Source organism: Panthera onca, chromosome Y, assembly GCF_046562875.1.
Source record: "Panthera onca isolate mPanOnc1 chromosome Y, mPanOnc1 haplotype 2, whole genome shotgun sequence".
NCBI lineage: Eukaryota > Metazoa > Chordata > Mammalia > Carnivora > Felidae > Panthera > Panthera onca.
In genome coordinates, this window is record NC_138358.1 from 6,690,836 (window position 1) to 6,718,155 (window position 27,320).

The following is a 27,320-nucleotide window of genomic DNA, read 5'->3' on the forward strand; positions in this document are numbered from 1 at the left end:
GTCTGAATGAGCCAAGTGAAACATGGTGTGGTTTAAAGCACTGATGGAACCCAAAGAAAAAGGACCCATTTCACCTTGATCCTAGAGATGTCCTCATTCAGCAGGTCCAAGGACTCCAGGAAAAGAGTAGTAATTCTAATGTTTGCATATTATTTAATAATCCAATAATTTAAACCATTTATTAGTTTTCAAGTTTCTTAATCAACCTTAAACAATGGAAAGTGACTTGATTGCAGAGCATAATACCAGTGTTAACAACAATGACAAACAGAAGTCCAAAGCTGATGGGAAACCGAGAAAAAGTGCAGCAAGGTTGAGGAAGACATTTATCTTACAATGTAAGGAATGAAAAGTGATAGTACAGGTAAGGGAAATAGGTCTCTATTTTAAAATTACATCTTGTTGGGTACCTGAGTGGCTCGGTGAGTTCAGAATCCAAATCTTGATTTTGGCTCAGATTATGATCTCACTGTTCATAAGACTAAAATGAGCATTAGGTTCTGCACTGACAGAATTCTCAGAATTCTCTCTCTCTGCCCCTATCCTGCTTGAGCATATGCTCTCTCTCTCTCTTTCTCTCTCTCTCTCTCTCTCTCTCTTTCTCAAATAACGTATATTAATTCACACATGCATACATACATACATACATACATACATACATACATACATACATACATAAAATTGTATCTTGTGATGGTTAATTTCATGTTTTAACTAGGCTAAGCCACAGGGCACCCAGATATATGGTGAAACATTATTTCTAGTGAGTCTGTGAGGACATTTCTTAGTACAATGAACATCTGTATATCAGGAGACTAAGCAAAACATATTGCCTTGACAAACACTGGGTGGTCTCAACTAAACGATTGAAGACCTGAATGGAACAAAAGGCAGAGTTGTGTATCTGAGTGTCTTCAAGCTGCGATATTGGTCTCCTGACTTCAGACTCAGACTTGGAATGGAACATACATCATCAGCTCTCCTGATTCTTAGGCTTTTGGAGTCTGCCTGGAACCAAACTACTGGATCTCCTGGGTCTGCCCTTCTCAGCCTCCGTAATCCTGTGAACCAATTCCTATTGATACTGAGTCTCTGGAGAACCCTAACTGGTACATATATGTAACTTCAGCCATTATGTCTTTTTGCCCTCAGATCCAGTTCCTGCACTACTCCTACAGACTGTGTTTCCTGGTTCCTTGCCACCTGGCTTCCAGAGGGGTTTGACCAATGGGTGTTTGATGGGAGAAAGGGAGGAAGGTATAAGCCCAGAGGTTTTTCTCTCTCCCTCTCCATTTCCTACCAGTGATTTTATCTCCTCCAAATTCTAGTTTCTTTCCAAGAGCCTCTTCTCCCATGTTCTCAGTTCCTGCTAGGTATGGTTCTGAGTTTCTCTAGCCCTGGGGGTGGAAACAGCTTTCTGATGATACTAATTCCTGATTGCTTCGCCATCCTTTGTTTGGCTTCTGGGATTTCCCATCACGTGTGTAACTCTTTAAAATACCGATAGTGACTCACTGGCTGGCTGGACCTGACTGAAACAGTATAAAGATAGAAGTTCAGGAATATATGGGAAGGTGAGGAGAGAGAAGACAGGTGGCTTAAGCGACCTATACGTCATCTTCACATAGGAAGTCAGTAGACGGTGCTTAAAACTGACAAATCAATAAGCAGCAGTATGCTATATTACTTATATTCGTGAAGATACCTAAGAAAAGAATATAAACCTGGAACATTTAAAAGTGTTGCCTCAAATAGTGGAGGCAGTAAAGAGACTTGTGGTTGCCAGGAACTCAGGTGGGAAGGGAGAGATGAATAACAGATGAAGCACAGGGAATATTACGGCAGTGAAACATCTTGTAAGACAGTGAAATGCTTTGAATCATGGCATTGTGCATTTGTCAAAACTCACAGAACTGCACACCACAGTGAATGCTAAGGTAAACTTGGGACTTTCATTAATAATAGTTTCCATTTTGGCTCATCTATTGTAACAAATGCACTACACTGACACAAGAAGTTTACAATAGGGAACACTATGTTTTGGGGGGTAGGAGGGAGAACAGGGGAACTCTGCACTTTCCAGTCTTCTTCTGTAAACCAAAAGCTGTTTTAAAAAATAAACTCCCTTAATGAAAGGAAGGCAGAGAGACAGAAGAGGAGGCAAGGAAAGAGGGAGAAAGGGAGCTACTTAAAAGTCATGGCGGAAACTTAAATGTGGGTTACAAAGTGAAGGGATCCAATCCGAAAAGCCATACGCTTTACGTTTCCAACTATGATAACATTCTGGAAAAACAAAACAAAAGAAAACAAAACGACAACAACAATGACAACAACAACGACAAGAACAACAACAACAAAAACACCTTCGGAGACAGGAAAAAGACCAGTGGCTATTAGGGTTTAGGGGGAGAGAGGAAGTGGTAATAGGTGGAGCACAGGGCACTTTAGGGTGGTGTAACTATTCTGTATGATACTGCAATAGTAGGTACATACCATTTACATTTCTCAAAACTTATGAATCTATATAACACAAAATAAGCCCTAACTGTTAATGATAATGTGTCTAATGATATTGTGTCAATCAATAATGGCTCATCCACCACTTATAATTAATGTATCCACATTAGTGCAAGGTACTATAGAAACTAGTGGGGGTGAGGAAACTGTATTTTTTGTGCAATTTGTCTCTAAATCTAAAATTGTTCATAAAAAATGGTCTGTTTAAAAAAACCCTGATTTTTAAAAAAAGAAAAAAGAAAACAAAAGAAAGTGTTGCCTCTGGGGAAGAGGTGTTCGTGGGGGAAACAAAGCTTTTGTTTTTTTTATTGCAAGTCCTGATCTGCAATTTGGATGTTGTGTTTCTTTTTTTAACTATTCGTATACAATACTTGGATTGAAATTTCTCAAATAAAAAAAAAAATATGTACACCTGCCAGAATAGATAACATGAAAAAGACCATATTAGCAAGTGTTGGCAAGGCTATCAAGTATTCAGAGCTCACAGACACTACGCAGGCACTACTATAGAAAGAAGTTCATGTAAATTGGTATAACCATTTTGGAAACAGTTTGGAGGAATCTTACCAAAGCTGATAAGTTGGATGACATGTGACCCAGCAAATTCCCTCCTAGATAAATAAATACTATTCTAAAACATGTTCACCAAACAACGTGTCCTATAATATTCACTGAAGTTTCATTCATAATTACCCTAAGCCATAACTTACCTAAATGTCCACCAAGAGTTGTAGAAATATTTTAAACTATTCATATAAGGAAATTCTATACACCAATGAACATAAAGGATCTATACATACAATAACATGAATATCACTAACATAAGTTTGAATGAAAGAATCTAGGTGTAGGACATATAATTCCATTTCTATATAGTCCCAAAACAAGCAAAAGTTGTATATTCTGTAAGAAGTCAGAATAATTGCTGTCCCAAAGGAGACATAGACCATGACTGAAAGAGGCACAGGTGGTCCCTTGGGGTACTGGTACCTTGTTTAATGAGTACAGGTTCCACAAGTATATTGAACTTAACTTCATCAAGCTGTGCTCAGAATACTTTTAATAATACATGTCCTTTTTGGGTGCCTGGGTGGCTCAGTCGTTAAGTGTCCAACTTTGGCTCAGGTCATGATCTCACGGTTTGTGAGTTCGAGCCCCACATCAGGTTGTGTGCTGACAGCTCAGAGCCTGGAGCCTGCTTCAATCCTGTGGCTTCCTATCTGGACATCCCCTGCTCACATGGTGTCTCTCTTTCAAAAATAAACAAACATGAAAAAAATAATATATGTCCTTTTGAATGTATACTATACTTCTGTAATCTTATTTTAATCCGAGTGCAGACCCCTAAATCACATCCTTTTTTCTCTACTGTCTCTACTAAACATTTAAAGAATATGTACTTTACACATAAATATATTTAAATTATATAAAAAATAAATCTAAATATAAACATATAAATATAGGTAATTTAACACATTTTACATAACCTATTTCAGTAGTTGGAAGAATCTCAACATTAACATTTCTATGAATACCTTTCAAAGCAAGAGAAGTTCAGTTTTGAGTCCCCTAGAATATTTATTCGAATTTGCTTGGGAGACATACTGTCCCATCTTTTCTGAGCACTGCTTTCCTTTTGGGCTCTGGATATGTCCCGCATGTTATAAATTTCAGTGTAAGGTGCCAATGCCAAGACAAGGGAATGATGACGATAAGTCATTGCTCTTGGAAAATCTGCAGCCAGGCTCAGTTTTGATCTTCTTACCACCAGATAAGTTCTATCTAGGGAAATTCTTTTATTGTTAATTTCAGCTACTGTAACTTTGACTTGCTCCCCAACCTAGAATATATTGTTATTCCTTCTGCAGGTGGGAGTGGAATCAGAGCTAAGTCACAGGCATTAGATCCAAATCTAAAGAAGATGAGTGTGTCCATGCTTCAACTGTGAGGCTATCTTTTCCCTATGATAACAACGTTCTGCTATTTCAAATCTAACTAGTGCACTTACTTGTCTCCTTTAACACAGGATGTACAAAACTCACACATATTGCTTCAAATTTAGTTTTGTACATGTAAACTCACACGGATTTAAAGCAAACATTACCGAGCTTACCCAAAATGAAAATTTCGTGTTGACATTTGGCAAGTTCGTGATCGGTAACTCTTATTATTTGTATAAATTCTCAGATAGTTTAATATACGTAACAGTATGTTTTAAATATATTTCAGAACAAAGGACAAAAGACCCCAAATATCTAAGGAAGTCTAGAAAACCTCCAACAGTGACAACTACCTAATAAATCAACTTAACCTCACCTCCTTCTGTCTCTTTCTTCAACTAAACCCACTCATACATTACCTTCTCATCATTTGTCTTTTGGTTTTCTCAGACCACACTCTATTTTCAGGATGTTAAACTTGAAAGTACCTCTCAGCATATATATTTATTTTCAGCCCACATGCCTCCAGTTAATAACATTTATGAAGCATTTTCTATGCGTTCACCCATTAATATCCTTTTTTAATCCTTTCAGCAATCCAATAGTTTATTTTACTAACCACATGTGGTTCTTCAGGAAGCTAAAGCACAGAGCATTTCTGTACCTTAGGTACAGTTCTAATGGTTTCGAGTGGTCCATCTTTCATCCCACCGCAGGCAATGTGATCCACAGTTAGTACGCTGCTGCCTCCAAATATGGATAGGAACTCAGACTCAAAGACAAATCCAGGGCATATAATACTATGAATCCTGCCCTTGCTAGCTCTCTACGTCTACCCGCTAGGCTGTAATGAAAATTCTGGCTTTACTTTATTCTCTAGGACAGCCTTTACTGCTGCTACTCTTATGCAGCACACTTATGTTCTTTTATAATATAAAAATATGTGAGTGTTAGGGTTTCTATCACTACTAGAAGGGGGTTGGAGTCAGGACTCAAAATGAACTTTGATGCAGTTTTAAAGTCTTTATTGTGGCAAACTGGGTACTGGTTTGGACTCTGGCATGAAGCATTGTCTCAGAGATTCACTAGATCATCAGACTTGATATTAACAAACAGTTGAGTCCCAAAGTAGCATAAAAACCATATCTCCAGGCTTCCAGGGTGTTGACGTTAACAAAAGAAATAAAAAATTCTCACATTGTTTTGCGATTCACATGCAAACATAAGATTCCATTTCAAAAACTTTCCAACATCATTAGAAGAGCCAGACACTGCACATTCTCTAACAAGTATTTACGAAGAGGGTTCCGGAAGATGGCAGCGTAGGAGGACGCGGGGCTCACCATGCATCCTGCTGATCACTTAGATTCCACCTACACCTGCCTAAAGAACCCAGAAAACCACCAGAGGATTAGCAGAAGGGAGTCTCTGGAGCCAAGCGCAGATGAGAGGCCCACGGAAGAGGGTAGGAAGGGCGGAGAGGCCCACAGAAGAGGGTAGGAAGGGCGGCGAGGAGGTGCGCGCTCCACGGACTGGCGGGAGGGAGCCTGGGCGGAGGGGCGGCTCGCCCGCAAAGCAGAGCCCCCGAGTCTGGCTGGCAAAAGCGGAGGGGCGGGACGGACTGTGTTCCGACAGCAAGCTTGACTTAGAATCTGGGAGGTCATAAGTTAACAGCTCTGCTCAGAAAGCGGGAAGGCTGGAGGACAAAGGGAGGGAGAGCTGCTGAGCCCCCGGACGGCAGAGCTCAGCTTGGTGGGGAACAAAGGCACTCGCCAGCGCCATCTCCCCGCCCATCCCCCAGCCAAAATCCCAAAGGGAACCAGTTCCTGCCAGGGAACTTGCTCACGCAGCGCAAACACCCAACTCTGTGCTTCTGCGGAGCCAAACCTCCGGCAGAGGATCTGACTCCCTCCCGCTGCCACAGGGCCCCTCCTGAAGTGGATCACCTAAGGAGAAGCGAGCTAAGCCTGCCCCTCAAACCTCCGTGCACCTTGCCTACCCACCCCAGCTAATACGCCAGATCCCCAGCAACACAAGCCTGGCAGTGTGCAAGTAGTCCAGACGGGCCACGCCACTCCACAGTGAATCCCGCCCCTAGGAGAGGGGAAGAGAAGGCACACACCAGTCTGACTGTGGCCCCAGCGGTGGGCTGGGGGCAGACATCAGGTCGGACTGCGGCCCCGCCCACCAACTCCAGTTATACACCACAGCACAGGGGAAGTGCCCTGCAGGAACTCACCACTCCAGGGACTATCCAAAATGACCAAACGGAAGAATTCCCCTCAGAAGAATCTCCAGGAAATAACAACAGCTAATGAACTGATCAAAAAGGATTGAAATAATATAACAGAAAGTGAATTTAGAATAATAGTCATAAAGTTAATTGCTGGGCTTGAAAACAGCATACAGGACAGCAGAGAATCTTTTGCCACAGAGATCAAGGGACTAAGGACCAGTCACAAGGAGCTGAAAAACGCTTTAAACGAAATGCAAAACAAAATGGAAACCACAACGGCTCAGCTTGAAGAGGCAGAGGAGAGAATAGGTGAACTAGAAGATAAAGTTATGGAGAGAGAGGAAGCTGAAAGAAAGAGAGATAAAAAAATCCAGGAGTATGAGGGGAAAATTAGAGAACTAAGTGATACACTAAAAAGAAATAATATACGCATAATTGGTATCCCAGAGGAGTAAGAGAGAGGGAAAGGTGCTGAAGGGGTACTTGAAGAAATTATAGCTGAGAACTTCCCTGAACTGGGGAAGGAAAAAGGCATTGAAATCCAAGAGGCACAGAGAACTCACTTCAGACGTAACTTGAATCGATCTTCTGCACGACATATCATAGTGAAACTGGCAAAATACAAGGATGAGGAGAAAATTCTGAAAGCAGCAAGGGATAAACGTGCCCTCACATATAAAGGGAGACCTATAAGACTCGTGACTGATCTCTCCTTTGTAACTTGGCAGGCCAGAAAGGCTTGGCACGATATCTACAGTGTGCTAAACAGAAAAAATATGCAGCCGAGAATCCTTTATCCAGCAAGTCTGTCATTTAGAATAGAAGGAGAGATAAAGGTCTTCCCAAACAAACAAAAACTGAAGGAATTTGTCACCACGAAACCAGCCCTACAAGAGATCCTAAGGGGGATCCTGTGAGACAAAGTACCAGAGACATCACTACAAGCATAAAACATACAGACATCACAATGACTCTAAACCCGTATCTTTCTATAATAACACTGAATGTAAATGGATTAAATGCGCCAACTAAAAGACATAGGGTATCAGAATGGATAAAAAAATAAGACCCATCTATTTGCTGTCTACAAGAGACTCATTTTAGATCTGAGGACACCTTTAGATTGAGAGTGAGGGGATGGAGAACTATTTATCATGCTCCTGGAAGCCAAAAGAAAGCTGGAGTAGCCATACTTATATCAGACAAACTAGACTTTAAATTAAAGGCTGTAACAAGAGATGAAGAAGGGCATTATATAATAATCACAGGGTCTATCTACCAGGAAGAGCTAACTATTATAAATGTCTATGCGCCAAATACCCGAGCCCCTAGATATATAAAACAATTACTCACAAACATAAGCAACCTTATTGATAAGAATGTGGTCATTGCAGGGGACTTTAACACCCCACTTACAGAAATGGATAGATCATCTAGACACACAGTCAATAAAGAAACAAGGGCCCTGAATGATACATTGGATCAGATGGACTTGACAGATATATTTAGAACTCTGCATCCCAAAGCAACAGAATATACTTTCTTCTCGAGTGCACATGGAACATTCTCCAAGATAGATCATATACTGGGTCACAAAACAGCCCTTCATAAGTTTACAAGAATTGAAATTATACCATGCATACTTTCAGACCACAATGCTATGAAGCTTGAAATCAACCACAGGAAAAAGTCTGGAAAACCTCCAAAAGCATGGAGGTTAAAGAACACCCTACTAACGAATGAGTGGGTCAACCAGGCAATTAGAGAAGAAATTAAAAAATATATGGAAACAAACGAAAATGAAAATACAACAATCCAAACGCTTTGGGATGCAGCGAAGGCAGTCCTGAGAGGAAAATACATTGCAATCCAGGCCTATCTCAAGAAACAAGAAAAATCCCAAATACAAAATCTAACAGCACACCTAAAGGAAATAGAAGCAGAACAGCAAAGGCAGCCTAAACCCAGCAGAAGAAGAGAAATAATAAAGATCAGAGCAGAAATAAACAATATAGAATCTAAAAAAACTGTAGAGCAGATCAACGAAACCAAGAGTTGGTTTTTTGAAAAAATAAACAAAATTGACAAACCTCTAGCCAGGCTTCTCAAAAAGAAAAGGGAGATGACCCAATAGATAAAATCATGAATGAAAATGGAATTATTACAACCAATCCCTCAGAGATACAAACAATTATCAGGGAATACTATGAAAAATTATATGCCAACAAATTGGACAACCTGGAAGAAATGGACAAATTCCTAAACACCCACACTCTTCCAAAACTCAATCAGGAGGAAATAGAAAGCTTGAACAGACCCATAACCAGCGAAGAAATGGAATCGGTTATCAAAAATCTCCCAACAAATAAGAGTCCAGGACCAGATGGCTTCCCAGGGGAGTTCTACCAGACGTTTAAAGCAGAGATAATACCTATCCTTCTCAAGCTATTCCAAGAACTAGAAAGGGAAGGAAAACTTCCAGACTCATTCTATGAAGCCAGTATTACTTTGATTCCTAAACCAGACAGAGACCCAGTAAAAAAAGAGAACTACAGGCCAATATCTCTGATGAATATGGATGCAAAAATTCTCAATAAGATACTAGCAAATCGAATTCAACAACATATAAAAAGAATTATTCACCATGATCAAGTGGGATTCATTCCCAGGGCTGTTGAACCAGGGCTGGTTCAACATTCGCAAATCGATCAACGTGATACATCACATTAACAAAAAAAAAGAGAAGAACCATATGATCCTGTCAATCGATGCAGAAAAGGCCTTTGACAAAATCCAGCACCCTTTCTTAATAAAAACCCTTGAGAAAGTCGGGATAGAAGGAACATACTTAAAGATCATAAAGGCCATTTATGAAAAGCCCACAGCTAACATCATCCTCAACGGGGAAAAACTGAGAGCTTTTTCCCTGAGATCAGGAACACGACAGGGATTCCCACTGTCACCGCTGCTGTTTAATATAGTGCTGGAAGTTCTAGCATCAGCAATCAGACAACAAAAGGAAATCAAAGGCATCAAAATTGGCAAAGATGAAGTCAAGCTTTCGCTTTTTGCAGATGACATGATATTATACATGGAAAATCCGATAGACTCCACCAAAAGTCTGCTAGAACTGATACATGAATTCAGCAAAGTTGCAGGATACAAAATCAATGTGCAGAAATCAGTTGCATTCTTATACACTAACAATGAAGCAACAGAAAGACAAATGAAGAAACTGATCCCATTCACAGTGGCACCAAGAAGCATAAAATACCTAGGAATAAATCTAACCAAAGATGTAAAAGATCTGTATGCTGAAAACTATAGAAAGCTTATGCAGGTAATTGAAGAAGATATAAAGGAATGGAAAGACATTCCCTGCTCATGGATTGGAAGAATAAATATTGTCAAAATGTCAATACTACCCAAAGCTATCTACACATTCAATGCAATCCCAATCAAAATGGCACCAGCATTCTTCTCGAAACTAGAACAAGCAATCCTAAAATTCATATGGAACCACAAAAGGCCCCGAATAGCCAAAGTAATTTTGAAGAAGAAGACCAAAACAGGAGGCATCACAATCCCAGACTTTAGCCTCTACTACAAAGCTGTAATCATCAAGACAGCATGGTATTGGCATAAAAACAGACACATAGACCAATGGAATAGAATAGAAACCCCAGAACTAGACCCACAAACGTATGGCCAACTCATCTTTGACAAAGCAGGAAAGAACATCCAATGGAAAAAAGACAGTCTCTTTAACAAATGGTGCTGGGAGAACTGGACAGCAACATGCAGAAGGTTGAAACTAGACCACTTTCTCACACCATTCACAAAAATAAACTCAAAATGGATAAAGGACCTGAATGTGAGACAGGAAACCATCAAAACCTTAGAGAAGAAAGCAGGAAAAGACCTCTCTGACCTCAGCCGTAGCAATCTCTTACTCGGCACATCCCCAAAGGCAAGGGAATTAAAAGCAAAAGTGAATTACTGGGACCTTATGAAGATAAAAAGCTTCTGCACAGCAAAGGAAACAACCAACAAAACTAAAAGGCAACCAACGGAATGGGAAAAGATATTTGCAAATGACACATCGGACAAAGGGCTAGTATCCAAAATCTATAAAGAGCTCATCAAACTCCACACCCAAAAAACAAATAACCCAGTGAAGAAATGGGCAGAAAATATGAATAGACACTTCTCTAAAGAAGACATCCGGATGGCCAACAGGCACATAAAAAGATGTTCAACATCGCTCCTTATCAGGGAAATACAAATCAAAACCACACTCAGATACCACCTCACGCCAGTCAGAGTGGCCAAAATGAACAAATCAGGAGACTATAGACGCTGGAGAGGATGTGGAGAAACAGGAACCCTCTTGCACTGTTGGTGGGAATGCAAATTGGTGCAGCCGCTCTGGAAAGCAGTGTGGAGGTTCCTCAGAAAATTAAAAATAGACCTACCCTATGACCCAGCAATAGCACTGCTAGGAATTTATCCAAGGGATACAGGAGTACTGATGCATAGGGGCACTTGTACCCCAATGTTTATAGCAGCACTCTCAACAATAGCCAAATTATGGAAAGAGCCTAAATGTCCATCAACTGATGAATGGATAAAGAAATTGTGGTTTATATACACAATGGAATACTACGTGGCAATGAGAAAAAATGAAATATGGCCTTTTGTAGCAACATGGATGGAACTGGAGAGTGTGATGCTAAGTGAAATAAGCCATACAGAGAAAGACAGATACCATATGGTTTCACTCTTATGTGGATCCTGAGAAACGTAACAGAAACCCATGGGGGAGGGGAAGGAAAAAAAAAAAAAGAGGTTAGAGTGGGAGAGAGCCAAAGCATAAGAGACTGTTAAAAACTGAGAACAAACTGAGGGTTGATGGGGGGTGGGAGGGAGGGCAGGGTGGGTAATGGGTATTGAGGAGGGCACATTTTGGGATGAGCACTGGGTGTTGTATGGAAACCAATTTGACAGTAAATTTCATATATTAAAAAATTAAAAAAAAATAAATAAATTCACATATGTAAGAGAGAATAAAGGCTATATTTTAAAATATTTTAAAAAAAGTATTTACAGTTAATACATTAAAAAGAAAAGTACAACCAGATTGTAAATCTTAATCATATGTGCACATTAAACTGTCCAAGAACACAATTCAGCTCCATGACAAACAACTGAGTTCTAATTCCCATAAGACATGACAATCTACCAAAAATATTTTAAACACACCAATAAAGTAAATTTTATATATGTATATATATACACATATATACATATATATGTGTATATATATATACATATATATATATGTATATATATATACACCTCCAATATATGTTATATATACCCACTAAATAATATAAATATTATATACAATATTATTATATTATATATATATTATATATATTATATATATTATATATAATATTTATATATATTTATATTTATATATATATATATATATATATATATATATATATATATATATATATATATATATAAATTATATATGCACTAAAAACGCTGATTTTAAGAGCTCCATGGCAATCCTTGGAACACCAAAAAACTATGAGTTCAAAATTGCTCAGATCTCTTTGTATCCAAATATGTTTCATGCAGTTTTATTCAACAGTGTTCAGAACACTAGTACTATTGTTTGCACACAGCAAATTAATATGTGTCAGCCACCGGTTTAAATTATACTGGATCAATTGTGTACTCAAACTTGGACAAAACACACAGCACAACAGTGACAGTAAACAACAATGAAGCTTGCTCTCCACAATTATAACATTACTGGTTCTGTAAGGAAAATTAAGTTGCTGGGTGACAAGAAGAAGGGGGATAAAAATGACATCAGGAATTCAGAAGCTTATTTGAGGTGCCAGTCACCACATATAGGCACTCAAGCATAGCAAGGTCATAAACTTCCTCCTTACTTGTGCCATATAAATTATAAAGGTACGAGAATGAATAAAGACTATGGGATTTATTTCAAAAATCTGTACAACCTAAGCGCAGACTCGTTTTAGAAGATAGTAAATGAATGCCTCACCAGAAAGGCCACCGTGTCAAGTTCCTTTTCACGGTCTGCCCAAAAGAATACATAAAATACTTTCATTTTCCGATTAATATACGAATCAACTATATTAGTTGTTTCTTCACATTTTATAAGTTGTAAAACAAAACGTCAGCAAGGTTTTGCTAAAAAGTTGGCAAAAACAAAGATTTTTTTTTTTAACATCCTGTTTTTTAAACTAGAAATGGCAATATTTTTTAAGGGACCAGCTAAACAACATATTGAATTTAGGATGGACATTCAGATCCAAACCGAAATCAGATAGCCCAGATAACCCAAAGCATGAATGCAAGTTCAAGTGCAATAAAGTAACAAGGTATAGCAGGGAAAAACTAAGATTCTCAGTTAAGTTCAAATAACTTCATGGTGTCAATGGTTGTGTTTCAAAGCTGTGCTGAGCAAAGTTATCCTCCCAGCTACATCTAATTTCAAAACCCTCTGGGAAGCTACCTCGATAAGCTATATGTTGAAATTACATTCTAATATGGTCATTGGATTCATTTTTAATTACTATACAATTATATACAATAGGGAAGTTGTACAAATATGTATCTTTTCCTCAGGGGCTAATTAGCTAAAACAGTTACTTTGGGAAGGGTGGGGGAGAAAAACCTCTGTATTTGAAATACCATTGGCCATGGAAGCTAGTAACGAAAATTTATATAAGCTTCCTATGAAACGAGTATAATTTCACCCTCTGCATCTTTTAAATAATTATTCACTTTTATTTACTCATGTGGCAGTATTTGTAACAACACATTACCACTGAGTAGTGAAAAAAAGAATATGAGGCTTACTGAGAAACTGTATATTAGGAAGCTATGCCATTTGAACTCTACAAGCCCAAGAGTCAAAATCACAACTCTCGGGGCGCCTGGGTGGCTCAGTCGGTTAAGCGTCCGACTTCGGCTCAGGTCATGATCTCACGGTCCGTGGGTTCGAGCCCCGCGTCGGGCTCTGTGCTGACAGCTCGGAGCCTGGAGCCTGCTTCAGATTCTGTGTCTCCCTCTCTCTCTGACCCTCCCCCATTCATGCTCTGTCTCTCTGTCTCAAAAGTAAATAAATATTAAAAGAAAATTTTAAAAAATCACAACTCTCATTATTCCCCTAAAAAGCTGCCAAGCAGAGAGAAACCCTAATGTTGAAGATTTAATAGGTCATGTTTCTGCCTGGGATGGATGGTTCAATTGCAGAATACTTAAACTTGAAAGAATAGTGGTACAAAATCACTCCTTGGCCCTTTCGATATCGCAGTAAAATCTGGCTGCGGCACCACTGACTAAACACCATTAAGTCTTGCTGCCACCAATAACTGAGGTCACTTGGATAATCAAGAATTCCATGCTGGGCCACAGGACATAAACACTATCATAAAAGTGAAAAGTACTCTGTGTCGCTCTCCTGTTTGATCCCTGTGGTCTTTGATTGTCAAACAAAAGACCAATACCTGCTAACATAACTGTGCATGGACATAAGATAATAAAGGAAAGTCCTGGAGCAAAACTGTTAACGAACTGCCATGATATTTATAAGAGTGATGCATGGTAATGTGGATATTTCCTGTTATCCAACAACAATGACAAAAACAAGTGAGGAAAGTCTATTTTCCCAAAGATAACCTCAACCAGTTATTTGGTGCCAAAAAAATGTACCACCGCTCTAGATCAGTAATACTTCAGAGAATTCCAATGGCTATCATGTATGAAGGTTTAGTCACCACGCTTACCCCTACTCATTTATCCTATGTGATTTCCATTTTAAAATAAATTATCCTGGAAAGATTCCCAGATCAGTATGTGAGATTTGTACAAGGCCAAGTTATTTCTGAGTGGATTCCATCCATGTCCATAACCAGCACCAGTTTTTTATTTGTTTATTTATTTTTTGAAATTCACTCATTGGTTTGCAATAGAAACCGTGTGGTTTTTCAATGCACTTTCAATTGTACCCACTTATAAAGAATTTCCCAAGTTAATTTTACTAAACAAAACTTCCCGAGGGTCTACCATTTCCTTTAGGAGCTCAGTAAACATAAACATTACATTTCAATATAAAATCTTTAGAAACGTCTTAAGAATGTGTACTCAGTTGAACTTGGAATCTTTTGGTTTGTAATCACCGAGCCCATGACATTCAAAGCCATACAAATCCTTACATTACTAACAGTGATACGCTTGAATTTCTTAGAAATTCTTAGAAAATACCCTTGGTCAATGCGTTGGAATCCAGTTAAAACGCGAGAAGGTGTGGGATTCAGAATACCCACGATTGCAATTGATATTGAGAATACTAACTATTGCAACAACTTTCCACACATATTCGATCTTTCGACCAGAAAGAGTGGCAGTCAAAAAAGGAAAGAAAGAAAAAAATGAGGCGGGAGGAGCCGGCGGTGGGTGAACAGCAAGGAAATTCTAGCTTTATTACACAAGCATGGAACCAAATTCCTTTGGAGGGGGTGGGGGTGGAAGTCTGACGACTTCAGACCAAGGAGGGAACAAGAGAGAACGTGGATCTGCCCCTACAGTCCTGGAGACATCTCAATCTGGGGTTAGGACGAAAGGGGACCTCCCTTGAGCTCCAGGGGTCTCCTCCCTCCGCAGACCAGGTGCTGGGAGGAAGCAGAGGGGCACAGCTGCCCCGGAGTCCCAGAAGGCGGCGCCGCAACCCGGGGGCGCTGACTTGGACCATCTGGTGCTTCTTCGCCCCTAAAATGCACTAGGGAACGCGGTCCCGGCTGTCCCTGGTTCATCCCTCCATGCAAAAGTCCTCCCGGGGCTGAGAGGTCGCGCGGCGGTGGCCCGCTTCTCACGCCCAGGCACTGGGAAGCAGTGGAGTCTCACCACGGGTTCACTCCCAGGACTTGGCGCGCCTGGAGCCGCGCTTCTGCCAGGCTGCTCTCGACCCACACGTCGCCCGCTACGCGAATGGTGGGGAAGGTGGTCAGCGTCAGGGTGGCCGCCCTCCCACTCTCCTCCAGGGTGCGGCCCCTGGAGCAGGGCCCGGGTGCCGCGGGCTTACGGGGGCTGCTGTCCTCGCGTGATGGCGGCGGCGGGGGCGGCACCTTCCTCTGGCCGACCGCCACCGTCCGGGCTCCGTGGCGCCTCCGCCTGGCAGCTGGCCGGCGCGTCTGGAGGAGGGCCTCGGGGCGCTGGTGCCGGGGGTCCGGGACCAGGGCCAGGAGGGAGGAGTAGCCGTAGACGTCCTTGCTGCGCAGGATGTGGGGGGAGAACTGGTGCTTGAGGCTGCAGAGGTAGCTCCAGAGCTCCGCGTCTGAGCTCATGAACTCCGTGCTGCCGGGCAGGAATAGCTTGAAAGCGTCGATCAGCGCCTTGGTTCTGCTGGCCAGCGACAGTCGCGACGGTTGCCACCGCATGTACACCACCTTCTCCTCAGGCGCCTCCAGCGCGGCCCCTCCTGCAGCGCTAGAGGCTCCTCCCCCGGCGGCCGGGCCAGGGCCTCCCCGGGCCAGCGCCGCCTCCTCTTCATGCTGCTCAGGATGTGAGGCCGCTAGGGGCCGCCCGCGCTTGCCAGGTCTCGCGGCCGCCGCAGGGCCCTGATGCATTTCCTACCATGAAGCCAAATCAGGCGGCAGGCTGTGAGAGTTACACCGCAGTTGCTAGGAGACCAGGCGCTTTGTGAGGTCACAATGTCTGCATATCTTATCACGGTGGGCTGCCCAAAGCTGCCTTAGGTTTGGCTGTGTTTAAGATTATGCCCTTGAGAAAGACCTGTACCTAGTCTTACCTGAGAAGGCCCATAATTCTTCACGAGTTCAAGAGGGTTGTCTTAGAGGTGAATGCACGGGTGCTTCAGCCTCCATTAATTCCATCTAACATGAAATGACACTTAGCGGTGGACAGTACACACAACTTGCAATCAAACATGACTCTAAGAGGGTTTTAGCTAATTAAATGCCTTGTCATGCAACGCACTGAAAGCCAAATTGAAATAACTACTCTACCCTTTCAAAGAATACCGATATACTGTGCCTTGCTTAGGGTTCCATACCTGTGTTGGTACAGCTCACAGTTCACGAAGCTGTTCTTCACAGCAGCAGCAAACAGTTTGCCTAGTTAGTATCCATGCTTACTTTCATGCAGCTTAGGGAAGACCGAGTCATTGTGTGCTTAAGAGCAAAGTGGCAATGAATTCTGTGTGAGTGGCCAGTAGGGCATTCAGTGCCACTAAAACCTATTCACTATCTACCAATTCATGATATTTCAGGTAAGTCATACACAAAGTAGTAAGAGACCGTATGGGATTCCAAGGGTAGAAAACGTGTTACACCGTCCGTGTAAGTGCTTTTGAAAGCAACCGGCATAGTCCATCCATCATCACCACATACACAATTCATTCACAATATACTACAAGGACCACCTTCCATGATCAACTGAAATCCACTTCCCCATGAAAGGATGACTTCAAACTATGTGAATCACGAAGAGTGATAAGTCATGGTAACAATCAGAAGAGAAACTTGCCAAGGTCAACGTGATACATGTGAGAGGCCTCTGTCGTTATTCAGCTCCTTTTCTTAAACACACAAACAAAACTTTCATCTACGCAGCTTAAGCTACTACTACCTCACGCTCATAAAGTGCTGAAAATGGAAAGCTATCCTCATATTCAGTAAGAGCCACCCCTGGATTTTTTTTATTAAATGTAATTTATTTTCAAATTGGTTTCCATGCAACACCCAGTGTTCATCCCAACAGGTGCCCTCCTCAATGCCCGTCACCCACTTTCCCCTCTCCCCAACCCCACGTCAACCCTCAGTCTGCTTTCAGTATTGAAGAGTCTCTTATGGTTTGCCTCCCTCCCTCTCTATAACTTTTTCCCCCCATCACCTCCCCCATGGTCTTCTGCTGAGTTTCTCCGGATCCACACATGGATGAAAACATATGGTATCTGTATATCTCTGTCTGACTTATTTCACGTAGCATAATACCCCCCCCAGTTCCATCCACGTTGCCACAAATGGCCAGATTTCATTCTTTCTCATGGCCAAGTAGTATTCCATTGTATATACATAAACCACAACTGCTTTATCCACTTGTCAGTTGATGGACAGCTAGGCTCTTTCCATAGTTTGGCTGTTGTTGAAAGTAGTGCTATAAACATTGGGGTACATGTGCCCCTATGTCTCAGCACTCCTGTACCCCTTGGGTAAATTCCTAGCAGTGCTATTGCTGGGTCTTCAGGTAGATCTATTTTTAATGATTTGAGGAACCTCCACACTGTTTTCCACAGCGGCTGCACCAGGTTGCATTCCCACCAACAGTGCAAGAGGGTTCCTGTTTCTCCAAATCCTCAATAGCATCCATAGTCTTCTAATTTGCTCATTGTAGCCACTCTGACTGGCATGAGGTGGGATCTCAGTGTGGTTTTGATTTGGATTTCCCTGATGAGGAGTGCTGTTGAGCATCTTTTCATGTGTCTCTTGACAATTTGGATGTCTTTTTTAGAACAGTGTCTGTTCAAGTCTTCTGCCCGTTTCTTCACTGGATTATTTGTTTCCCGGGTATGGAGTTGGTGAGTTCTTTTGATAGGTTTTGGATACTCACCAATTATCCAGTATGACTTTTGCACACATCTTTTCCCATTCGGTCAGTTGCCTTTTAGTTTTGTTGATTGTTTCCTTCACTGTGGAGAAGATTCTTATTTCGATTAGGTCCCGATGGTTCATTTTTGCTTTTAGTTCCCTTGCCTCTGGAGATGTGTCAACTAAGAACTTGCTGACGCTGAGGCCAAAAACGATTTTTCCTGCTTTCTCCTCAAGGGTTTGATGGTTTCCTGTCTCACATTCACGTCCTTCTTTCATTGTGAGTTTATTTTTGTGAGTGGTGTAAGAAAGTGGTCTAGTTTCATTCTTCTGCATGTTGCTGTCCACTTCTCTCAGCACCATTTGTTAAAGAGACTGTCTTTTTATCCATTGGATATTCTTTCCTGCTCTGTCAAAGATTAGTTGGCCATAGGTATGTGGGTCCAATTCTGGGGTCTCTATTCTATGCCATTAAGTCTATGTATTTGTTTCTGTACCAATACCATGCTGTCTTGATGGTTATAGCTTTGTGGTAGTGGCTAAAGTCTGGCATTGTGGTGCCTCTCACTTTGGTTTTCTTCTTCAGTATTACTTTGGCTCTTCAGGGTCTTTTGTGTTTCCATACACATTTTATGATTGCTTGTTCCAGCTTGGAGAAGAATGCCGGTGCAATGTGATTGGGGCTGCATATAATGTGAGGACTGCGTTGGGTCGTATTGACAGGTCGTCAATATTTATTCTTCCAATCCACGAGCATGGGAGGTTTTTTGCTTTCTCTGTATCTTCTTCAATTTCCTTCACAAGCTTTCTATAGTTTTCAGTATACAGATCTTTACGTCTTTGGATAGGTTTATACCTAGGTATTTTTTGACTCTTGGAGCATTCTAAATTGGCAAGGTTTTCTTCCTTTTCGTGGCCGAATAATATTCCACTTTGAGTGTGTGTGTGTGTGTGTGTGTGTGTGTGTGTGTGTGTGAGTGAGTGTGTGTGTAATGCTTGAGAGAGAGAGAGAGACAGAGAGACAGAGAGACAGAGAGAATATGTGTCTGCCTGTGGAGCATATTTTCTTCATCTACTCATGCATTTATAGGCACTTAGATTGCTTCCATGTCTTGACTATTGTGAATAATGCTGCAACGAATATGGGGTGCAGATATCTCTTCCAGATAGTGATTCTGTTTCCTTTGGGTATATACCCAAAAGTCGAATTTCTGGATCATGTGGAAATACTATTTTTAACTTTCTGAGGAAACTCCATGTTGTACTGGTAATGGCTCCATGGTAACAGCTGTACCAATCTATATTTCCACCAGTAGTGCACGAGGGTTCTTCCCATTTCTCTACACCTTTGCCAACACTCGTTATCTCTTGTAATTTTGATGATGGTCTGTCTACTCAGTGTGAGGTGATATCTCATTGTGGTTTCCCATGATGTGCATTTCCCTGATGTTTAGTGGTAGTGACCACTGTTTTATGCACCTGTTGGTTATTTGCAGGGCTTCTTTGTAAAAATATCCATTCAGGTCCTTTGCCCATTTTTAAAGGGGATGTTGATGATGAGGATGATGAGGATTTTGCTATTGGGTTGTATGAGTTTCTGAAATATTTTGGATATTAACCCCTTATTTGGGACATGGTTTGCAACTATTTTCTCCCATTCTGTATGTTGCCTTTTCATTTTGTTGATCATTTCTATTGCTGTGCAGAAACTTTTTAGTTTGATATGGTGCCGCTTTTTTAAATTTTTGCTTTTGTTGCTTATGCTTTTGGTGTCACATGCAAAATAGCCTTGCCAAGACCAATGTCAAGGAGCTTTTCTCTTATGTTTTCTTCTAGGAGTTTATGGTTTCAGATCTTGCATTGAAATCTTTGTAATCTATTTCCAGCTACTTTTTGTGAATGGGATAAGATAGGAATCCTAACTTCATTCTTTTGCATGAAAATATCCGGTTTTCTCAACACCATTTATTGAAGATGTTATCTTTCTCCATTGAGTATTCTTTGCTCCCTTGTCACATAGTATTACTTGACAGTATATGCATGGGTCTATTCATAGACACGCAATTCTTTTTTTTTTTTCTTTGAAGGTTATTTATTTAAGACAGAGGAAGCACGAATTGGGAGGGGAAGAGAGAGAGGGAGAGTGAGGGAGAATCCCAAAGAGCCCCCACAACACTGTCAGTACAGAGCCCAGTGCGTGGCTCAAACTGACAAAACCCGAGCCGATCGTGACCCAAGACGAAACCAAGAGTCAGGCGCTTAACCGACTGAGCCACTCAGGCACCCCATGGGCTCTCAGTTCTGTTCTGTTGGTCTATGTGTCTGATTTTGTTTTGTTTTTGTTTTGCCAGTATGATACCGTTTTGATTACTATAGCTTTGTAACAGTTTGAAATACGGAAGTGTGATGACTCCATTTTTTTTTTTCCTTTCTCAAAATTGCTTTGGCTTTCTGGGTGTTTGTGATTCTATGTGAATTTAGGATTGTTTTCTTTATTTCTGTGAAAAAAGTCATTGGAATTTTGGTAGGAATATCAGTGAATCTGTACATTGTTTTAACTACTATGGGCACTAACAATATTCTTCCCATCCATGAACATGGGCTATCTTTCCATTTCTTCACGTTTTCTTCAGTCTCTTTCACCAATATCTTATAGTTTCCAGTACACAGATCTTTCACCTCTTTGGTTAATTTATTGCTAAGTACTTTATTGTGTTTGATCCTATTATAAATGGGATTATTTTCTTTTTCAGACACATTGTTGTTAGTGTATAAAAATGTAATTGATTTTTGTGTGTCAATTTCGTATCCTTCAACTTTACTGAATTTAGTTTGAAGAGATTTTTGATGGAGTCTTCAGGGTTTCCTATAGGTAAGATGATGTTATCTGCAGAGACAAACTAACTTCTGATTTATAAACATTGTATTTCTTTTTCTTGACTAATTGCTCTGGCTAGGATTTCAGTAGTAGGTTTAATGTAAGCATCTTTGTCTTGTTCCTGATCTTACGGAAAAGCTTTCAACTTTTCACCATTGTATGATGTTAGATGTGGGTTTATCATATATGGCTTTTATTTCGATGAAGTTCATTCCCTCCAAACCTAATTTGTTGAGAGTTTTTATCGTGAAGGGATGTTGAGTCTTGTCAAATGCTTCATCTGTGTCCGTTGAGATGAGCATATGGCTTTTTTCCTTTATCCTGTTCATACAGTGTAACACCTTTGTCGATTTGTACATAGCGAACCATCGTTGTCTCCCAAGGATAATCCCCACTTGATCTTGGTGTATGGCTGAGAAGGGCTGGCCATTTCAAGGTACACACCTGGGACTGAGGTCTATGGGCCTCTTAGCCAGTGCAGATATGGGTATAACTTCTCCCAGAGCCCTTGACTACGGGGCTGGTGACAGGAGAGATGGCAGATGGAGCTATAGCTGAGCCTGCAGGGGCATGGACCTGTTTCTGGGTATATAGTTGAGACTGCAGTCAGTGAGTCAGCCACCTGGCTATGGGCCTCCATTCTCAAAATAGCGCTTGGACTGCATAGGGTTTCAGAATTTCCTACCTGGATCCCAAAGCTCCCAGAAAAGCACTGTTGTCTGTGGATAGATGCCAGGTTTTTATTGCTGAGCGGGGGGTGGGGGGGTGTGGATATGAACAGGGGACCTCCTGTGCTACCATCTTGCTGATGTCATTCTCTCAGCCTGGTTTTTAAGAGTCAGCACTGGCAAGCCCTAGATAAGCATGGTAAGGGAAGTTTAGAGGCAACTTCAGATAGATGTGGTTACTTCCCAGAATTCAGGAGGTTCTGTGAGCAAAGACCAGGCTTCTTAACTTGTGTTTGTCATGAATATAACACAAGTGGCTCCTACCTGCTCCATTTTTTAGGACTCACTAACTCCCATTATTATCCAGCTGACAACAGAAGGGCCTGTTTCTTGTTTGACCACAGAGGCCAATCTTTACTAGATCAGGCTTCAGGAAGGAAATAGACCACAAACTGGCAAAACAGAAGAATCAACAGAGATATTGTCCAGAGAGCGGCACATCGAGGAACCCCTGGGCTAGTGATAATGGAAGAACCATTTCCATCCCAGGACCTGAAGGAGTGGGGGAGGGGGCAGTTACAGGGCTCCATGGAGGAGAGCTGTAGGGAGCCACGGCAGAAGTGAGAGCTTCAGAAGGAGGACGAAGTCAGCTTGCAACATTGGAGCAGAGAGGAAACCAGAGGAATAAGTAACTCAAACATTCTTCCTCTTTAGCTGGGCTCTCTCGTACATGGACCAAAGCCAGCTACCAGCCCCTCTGTACTTACAGCACCTCCCCAGCAACTTTCTCAGCCAGCATCTGATGGTTCCAGTGAAAGGCCCAGGGAAGCTTTGCATTGGCCAGGATTGAGCCAGTAGGAGACCACATTCTGAGTGGCTAAGTCTGGTGTGCAAAGGGCTTCAGGCTAGAAAGAGAAGTTCTAATGCCAGAAGAATGAAGACAGGGAAGGGAACTGAGGAGGATTATATCCATTGACATCCACTGTACTTGTTCTTCTCAGACAGACCAATGCTCTGCCCTCCACACATCACCAGCATTTTGCAATTACATTCTCCGGAAGGGTTAAGGTCCTCCTCTGTTTCCTTAAAGTGGGATTAAATCATGCTCCTTTCATGTTTATCAAAACTTCACGGAAAGCTTGGAGGGACCAAAGTTGAAAGAAGGCTGTGATCTGAAGCCAGGTCCACCATAGCCGCGGGTCCCTGCTAGATGTGCTTCTTTTTAACCCTCAACCTGATACCATGTTTCTGCATCCAGTGCACCAGTCCCAGGACCCACCTCTTGCCTGCCATCAACCGCAGCATTTTGGGATCAGCAGAAACAATGCTGCCCGCTTCCCCCTAGCCCCCCACACAAAGTCCTAGACTCATCTCCCACATTACACTCCCAGCTCAAAGGTGAGTTCCATGCACAGCAGTGACACACTTCACATTATCACGCAAGGCTATTTCACATCTCCTTAGTTAGAACCTCTCCATTCCCAAATAGGGGTTTGACTTCTCCTTTGTAAAATCAAAGGGCTCATTGAAATGCTTTGGTTTGTTTTGTTTTTTGGAAATAAAGAGCAGTCTTCCTTTCCAAAGATGGTTCAGAAAATTGCTGAGAGATTTAAAATAGCAGCATGTCCCCACTCCCACCCATCAAGTATTAAAAAATATGAGGGTCTAGACTCAGAGTATCCAATTTACACAAGGATACATTAAAATCAAAATGCTTTATTGCAAAAATCTGCTTCCTGCTGGGAAAAGTTTACCTGCCATGTGTCAAGGGGGAAAATTCTAGAGAGACACCACAATTTTCCCTATCCATAGGGAATCATAGCTGGACCTCAGGGAGCTACAGGTCAGGAGCTCTGTCAGTTTGGCAAAATGCATTCTTTTTTCCTCTACCCACATCTGGAGCTACCTTGTAATCAGTCCCTCCTGAGTCCCGTTCTCATGTTTTCTTTTCTTTTGTTTTTAAGGTTTCTAACAGATGAGTTCTCTGCCACCCCCAGCCAAGTCCTTGCAGCTTCCATAATCACAGAGGTAGGAGATCAAAACAGAAGAGATTTTGTTCTGAGGTTGGGAGTGCATCTCTGGCAGTAGGGGACATTTTGCCCAACAGAGATTTAATTGCTACCTTTGCATTCTGAATATAATGCTACTCCATTATCTGTTATTGTTATAAACATTTTATGATTTTAAAGAAAATCTTTCCTCTTCTTTTTTTTTAATGTGCCTATGCTCAGATTTCCTTGTTGTCACTTTTATTTGGCGAATGTTTTCCACTTCCTCTGGAACTGCTGATTGTCAGTGAGGAAACCAATTGAGATCAATATGGGCGTGAAGTATTGATCTACAAATGGGGGCAATCCGTGGTACAGACCTCCAGGTGCTACCATGTCAATGCAGTGCCCCCCCACCCCAACTCCCGATTCCTCCCCAAGATGCCAGGACATCCAGCCTGCCTCCTGTCGAAGCCCCACAGTGCCAGCATCTGATTGTCCCCATTTCTGGGTTATGCCGAGCAAACTGGGAGGCTGTGATGCTTTCAGCAAGGGGATGGGCCTGCTTCAAACCATTTCAGAAGTTCCTCCTGGGTCCCTGCTCTTTGTGCACAGCCATAGGTCCCAGTAGACAGCCAAATAACTCTCTGATGAGCACTCTTTGTTGGAGAGTTATTGACTTTCTATTCATGATACTGAGCCCAGGTCCAGTGAGCAGCTAAGTGTAAGGCAGAGACCGATTCTAAGGTGCTGCCCAGGCCCCAAGCATGTGGTCGCCATCTCTGTAGGGACCCAGGGAGGGGCAGTGGGTGTGCTCGAATGTGGGCGAGCCGTGGGTGCAGGGTGGGCGTGAGAAGGAACGTTGGATGCATGCGGCCACCTTGAGGGGGTGGGAGGAGCAGCCAAGTCTTCAATCCAGGCAGGTCTTTCTTTTAATCATGTATTGAGCACCTAGATACACCGGGTACCATTCTAGTATCAAGGCTACAAATGCAGCAGGGATTCATCAGGTTCCCAACTATGAAGTGCACGGAATACCTAACACCCTTACTTTCTGGCCATCAAAGCAATGAACAAGCTGAGCCTTCATCCTTCCTGGTGAGAGGAAAATTCAGCCACACTTGTTCTTGGGGGTCAGCTTCTGTCAGGGTTTTGGAGAACTTCCCTTGTTGGAGGCTGTAGCCAGGCGTGGGGGACACTGCTCTGGCCACTGGTCACTAGGCCAGAGTGCTAGCGTCCCAGCATGAAGGTTCATGCTGTTTTATGCCCGTCCTGGACTGCAAGAGTCTTTGGCCAAGAGGTCTGCGGTGTTAAGCAGGCGTACTGCACAGGTGTGCCCCTAAGATACAGCCAAGGCTGGGGCTGCTTCCAGAGCCCCCCTAGTCCCCTCCTCCCTGCCTTTCTGATCCCAAAAGACACTTCTTTTCCTTTTTCCTGCAAATTCAACTCCATTTAAGCTTCTCCACCTCATCTTGTATTCTCCCTGCTCTCTGCCACTTCTAACACGTGCTGAGGTCTTCCCTGCCCCGAGCCTTTGAACCTGCTATTTCTTTCTGTCATCAGTGCTGTTTTCCTTGGTTTAGCTCTGCCCTCCTAATTCTGATCTCATCTCAATATGATTTTCCAAAGGGCTTCCGTGGTCACTTGATTTCCATAGCCTTCAGTCATTGTCACTGCCTATCAGGCATGCTGTTGGCTTCTCTTTATAAAGGACACTGCCATCTTATTGTTTTAAACTTTCTTCTTTGTTACAAGTCCGTCCCAGCAGAATGTAAGCATTTGAGGATAGTCTCATCCTGTCCTGTTCACCATTGTGTCCTTCTCAGTGGCCAGCATTTAGTAGTTGCTCAATAAATACCTGTTGAGTGTGGGGTGGACAAACCCAGAATGTCTGGCTTCTTCCACGCTAAGTAGAGCTCACTGAAGATTCCTACCTCCCTCCTCCAGAGTCCCTCTGATTGGGGTGGATTGACTAGAGAATAGGGCTGTTTTTATTTCTTTTCTGGATCTCATAGAATACACCTATTTCCAGCTTAATTAAAAAAAAAAAAAAAACAAGAGGCAATAAAAACGCATTGTTACAGATTGGATGGGTAAAACAATTGGCTTGACAGTAATCTAAGAATTTAATTATAGCAAAACATGCCCATGTAATACCCAGACTTGGGAAAGAAGAGTTGAAGGGGTCCAATAAATCATTGTTTGTAAAAACAGAAGAAGCCTTTGTAATCGTCCAGTTACTGCTGATGAGCCCACAAAGAAGGCCTAAGCAGGCTGTGCACCATGCATCGAAAGCTTTAATGTGCAGGCGGCTCTTCGGAATGGGGAGCTGCCTGGGAAAGAGCTGAACTATGTGGTTATTTTTCTCAAATGGAAAGCAATCACTCAGGGTGGTGGGAGCTGTTTAGTGAAGATCTTTCATGGACAACCGCACGGTCCCGCACATGTTTGGGCAGGAGTCTAAAGGAGCAAGGGTGGGGGGGAGACAAAGATGGCCAGGAAGAGCTCGCAGCCCCACTTGGGCAGAATTCCCTGGTAGACAGCTTCTGGAAGCTCGCCTGCCCCCAGCCGGGCCTGCGAACACATCCTCCGGGATCCACTGCCCGGCGAGCGATGCCGGTCCCCAAGCGCCCCTTCACGCCTCTTTGCCATGGCACCTCCTTCGTGCACCAGCTCCTCAGAGAGACCTCTTGCCTGTCCATGTAAAGAACCTGCTGCCACCACCCCTCCCCCTCCCCCAGTCCCTGGTTGATTTTCTTCAGAGCATTTATCACCATTGGAGAGTGTCTTACCTGAGGGTTTGTTCACACATTATCGGTCCCCGCAGTGTGACGTAAACTTCGAGAAGGCGGGGGCTAGCTCACATTGCCACAGCCCCACATCTGGTACCTGGCACGGCGCCAGGCCCGCTAATGAGTGCGTAGCCCGTGCAGCGGTTCTCTAGCTGACCCAGGGACAGGATGTCCTGCCACCCACCCCCTCTTCAAGAAAGTGAGTGTGGAGAGGGCAGCGCAGGGCCGTTAGACACTGCCCAAGGTCTGCAGAAGGACCCGTGGCTTGGGATCATAATTCATTTTTAGTTTTTTAAAGTGCTTATTGTGGACTAAGCCATGCGAATTGACTCCTACTCTCACATACATGTGCACAACACACCACACATATGCATAGAGGGGAGTATGTGTGTGCACGTACACCTGTGCACGTAAGTATATGTACATGTAATGTTATCTGTATACACAGGCAATATGATATGTATACACATACTACATATTATTATTGTTTATGAGTGCACTAGTCGTTAGTACGAAGCAATACTCATTTCTCTGTAGATGGTAGAAATACATCTATGTATATTGTCCCTGTCTGTGTATCTGGTAGAGTTACCTTTCCTGGTATGTCCCCTGTTGTGGGGGGAGCGGTCAGGTGACCACTCCCA

General features: G+C 42.4%; 1 pseudogene; it reads right to left on the reverse strand.

The window, feature by feature from the left end:
- Window positions 1–15,513: 15,513 nt before the first annotated feature.
- LOC145715000 (coiled-coil domain-containing protein 71L-like) overlaps window positions 15,514–27,320 on the reverse strand; it is a 77,294-nt pseudogene continuing 65,487 nt past the window's right edge.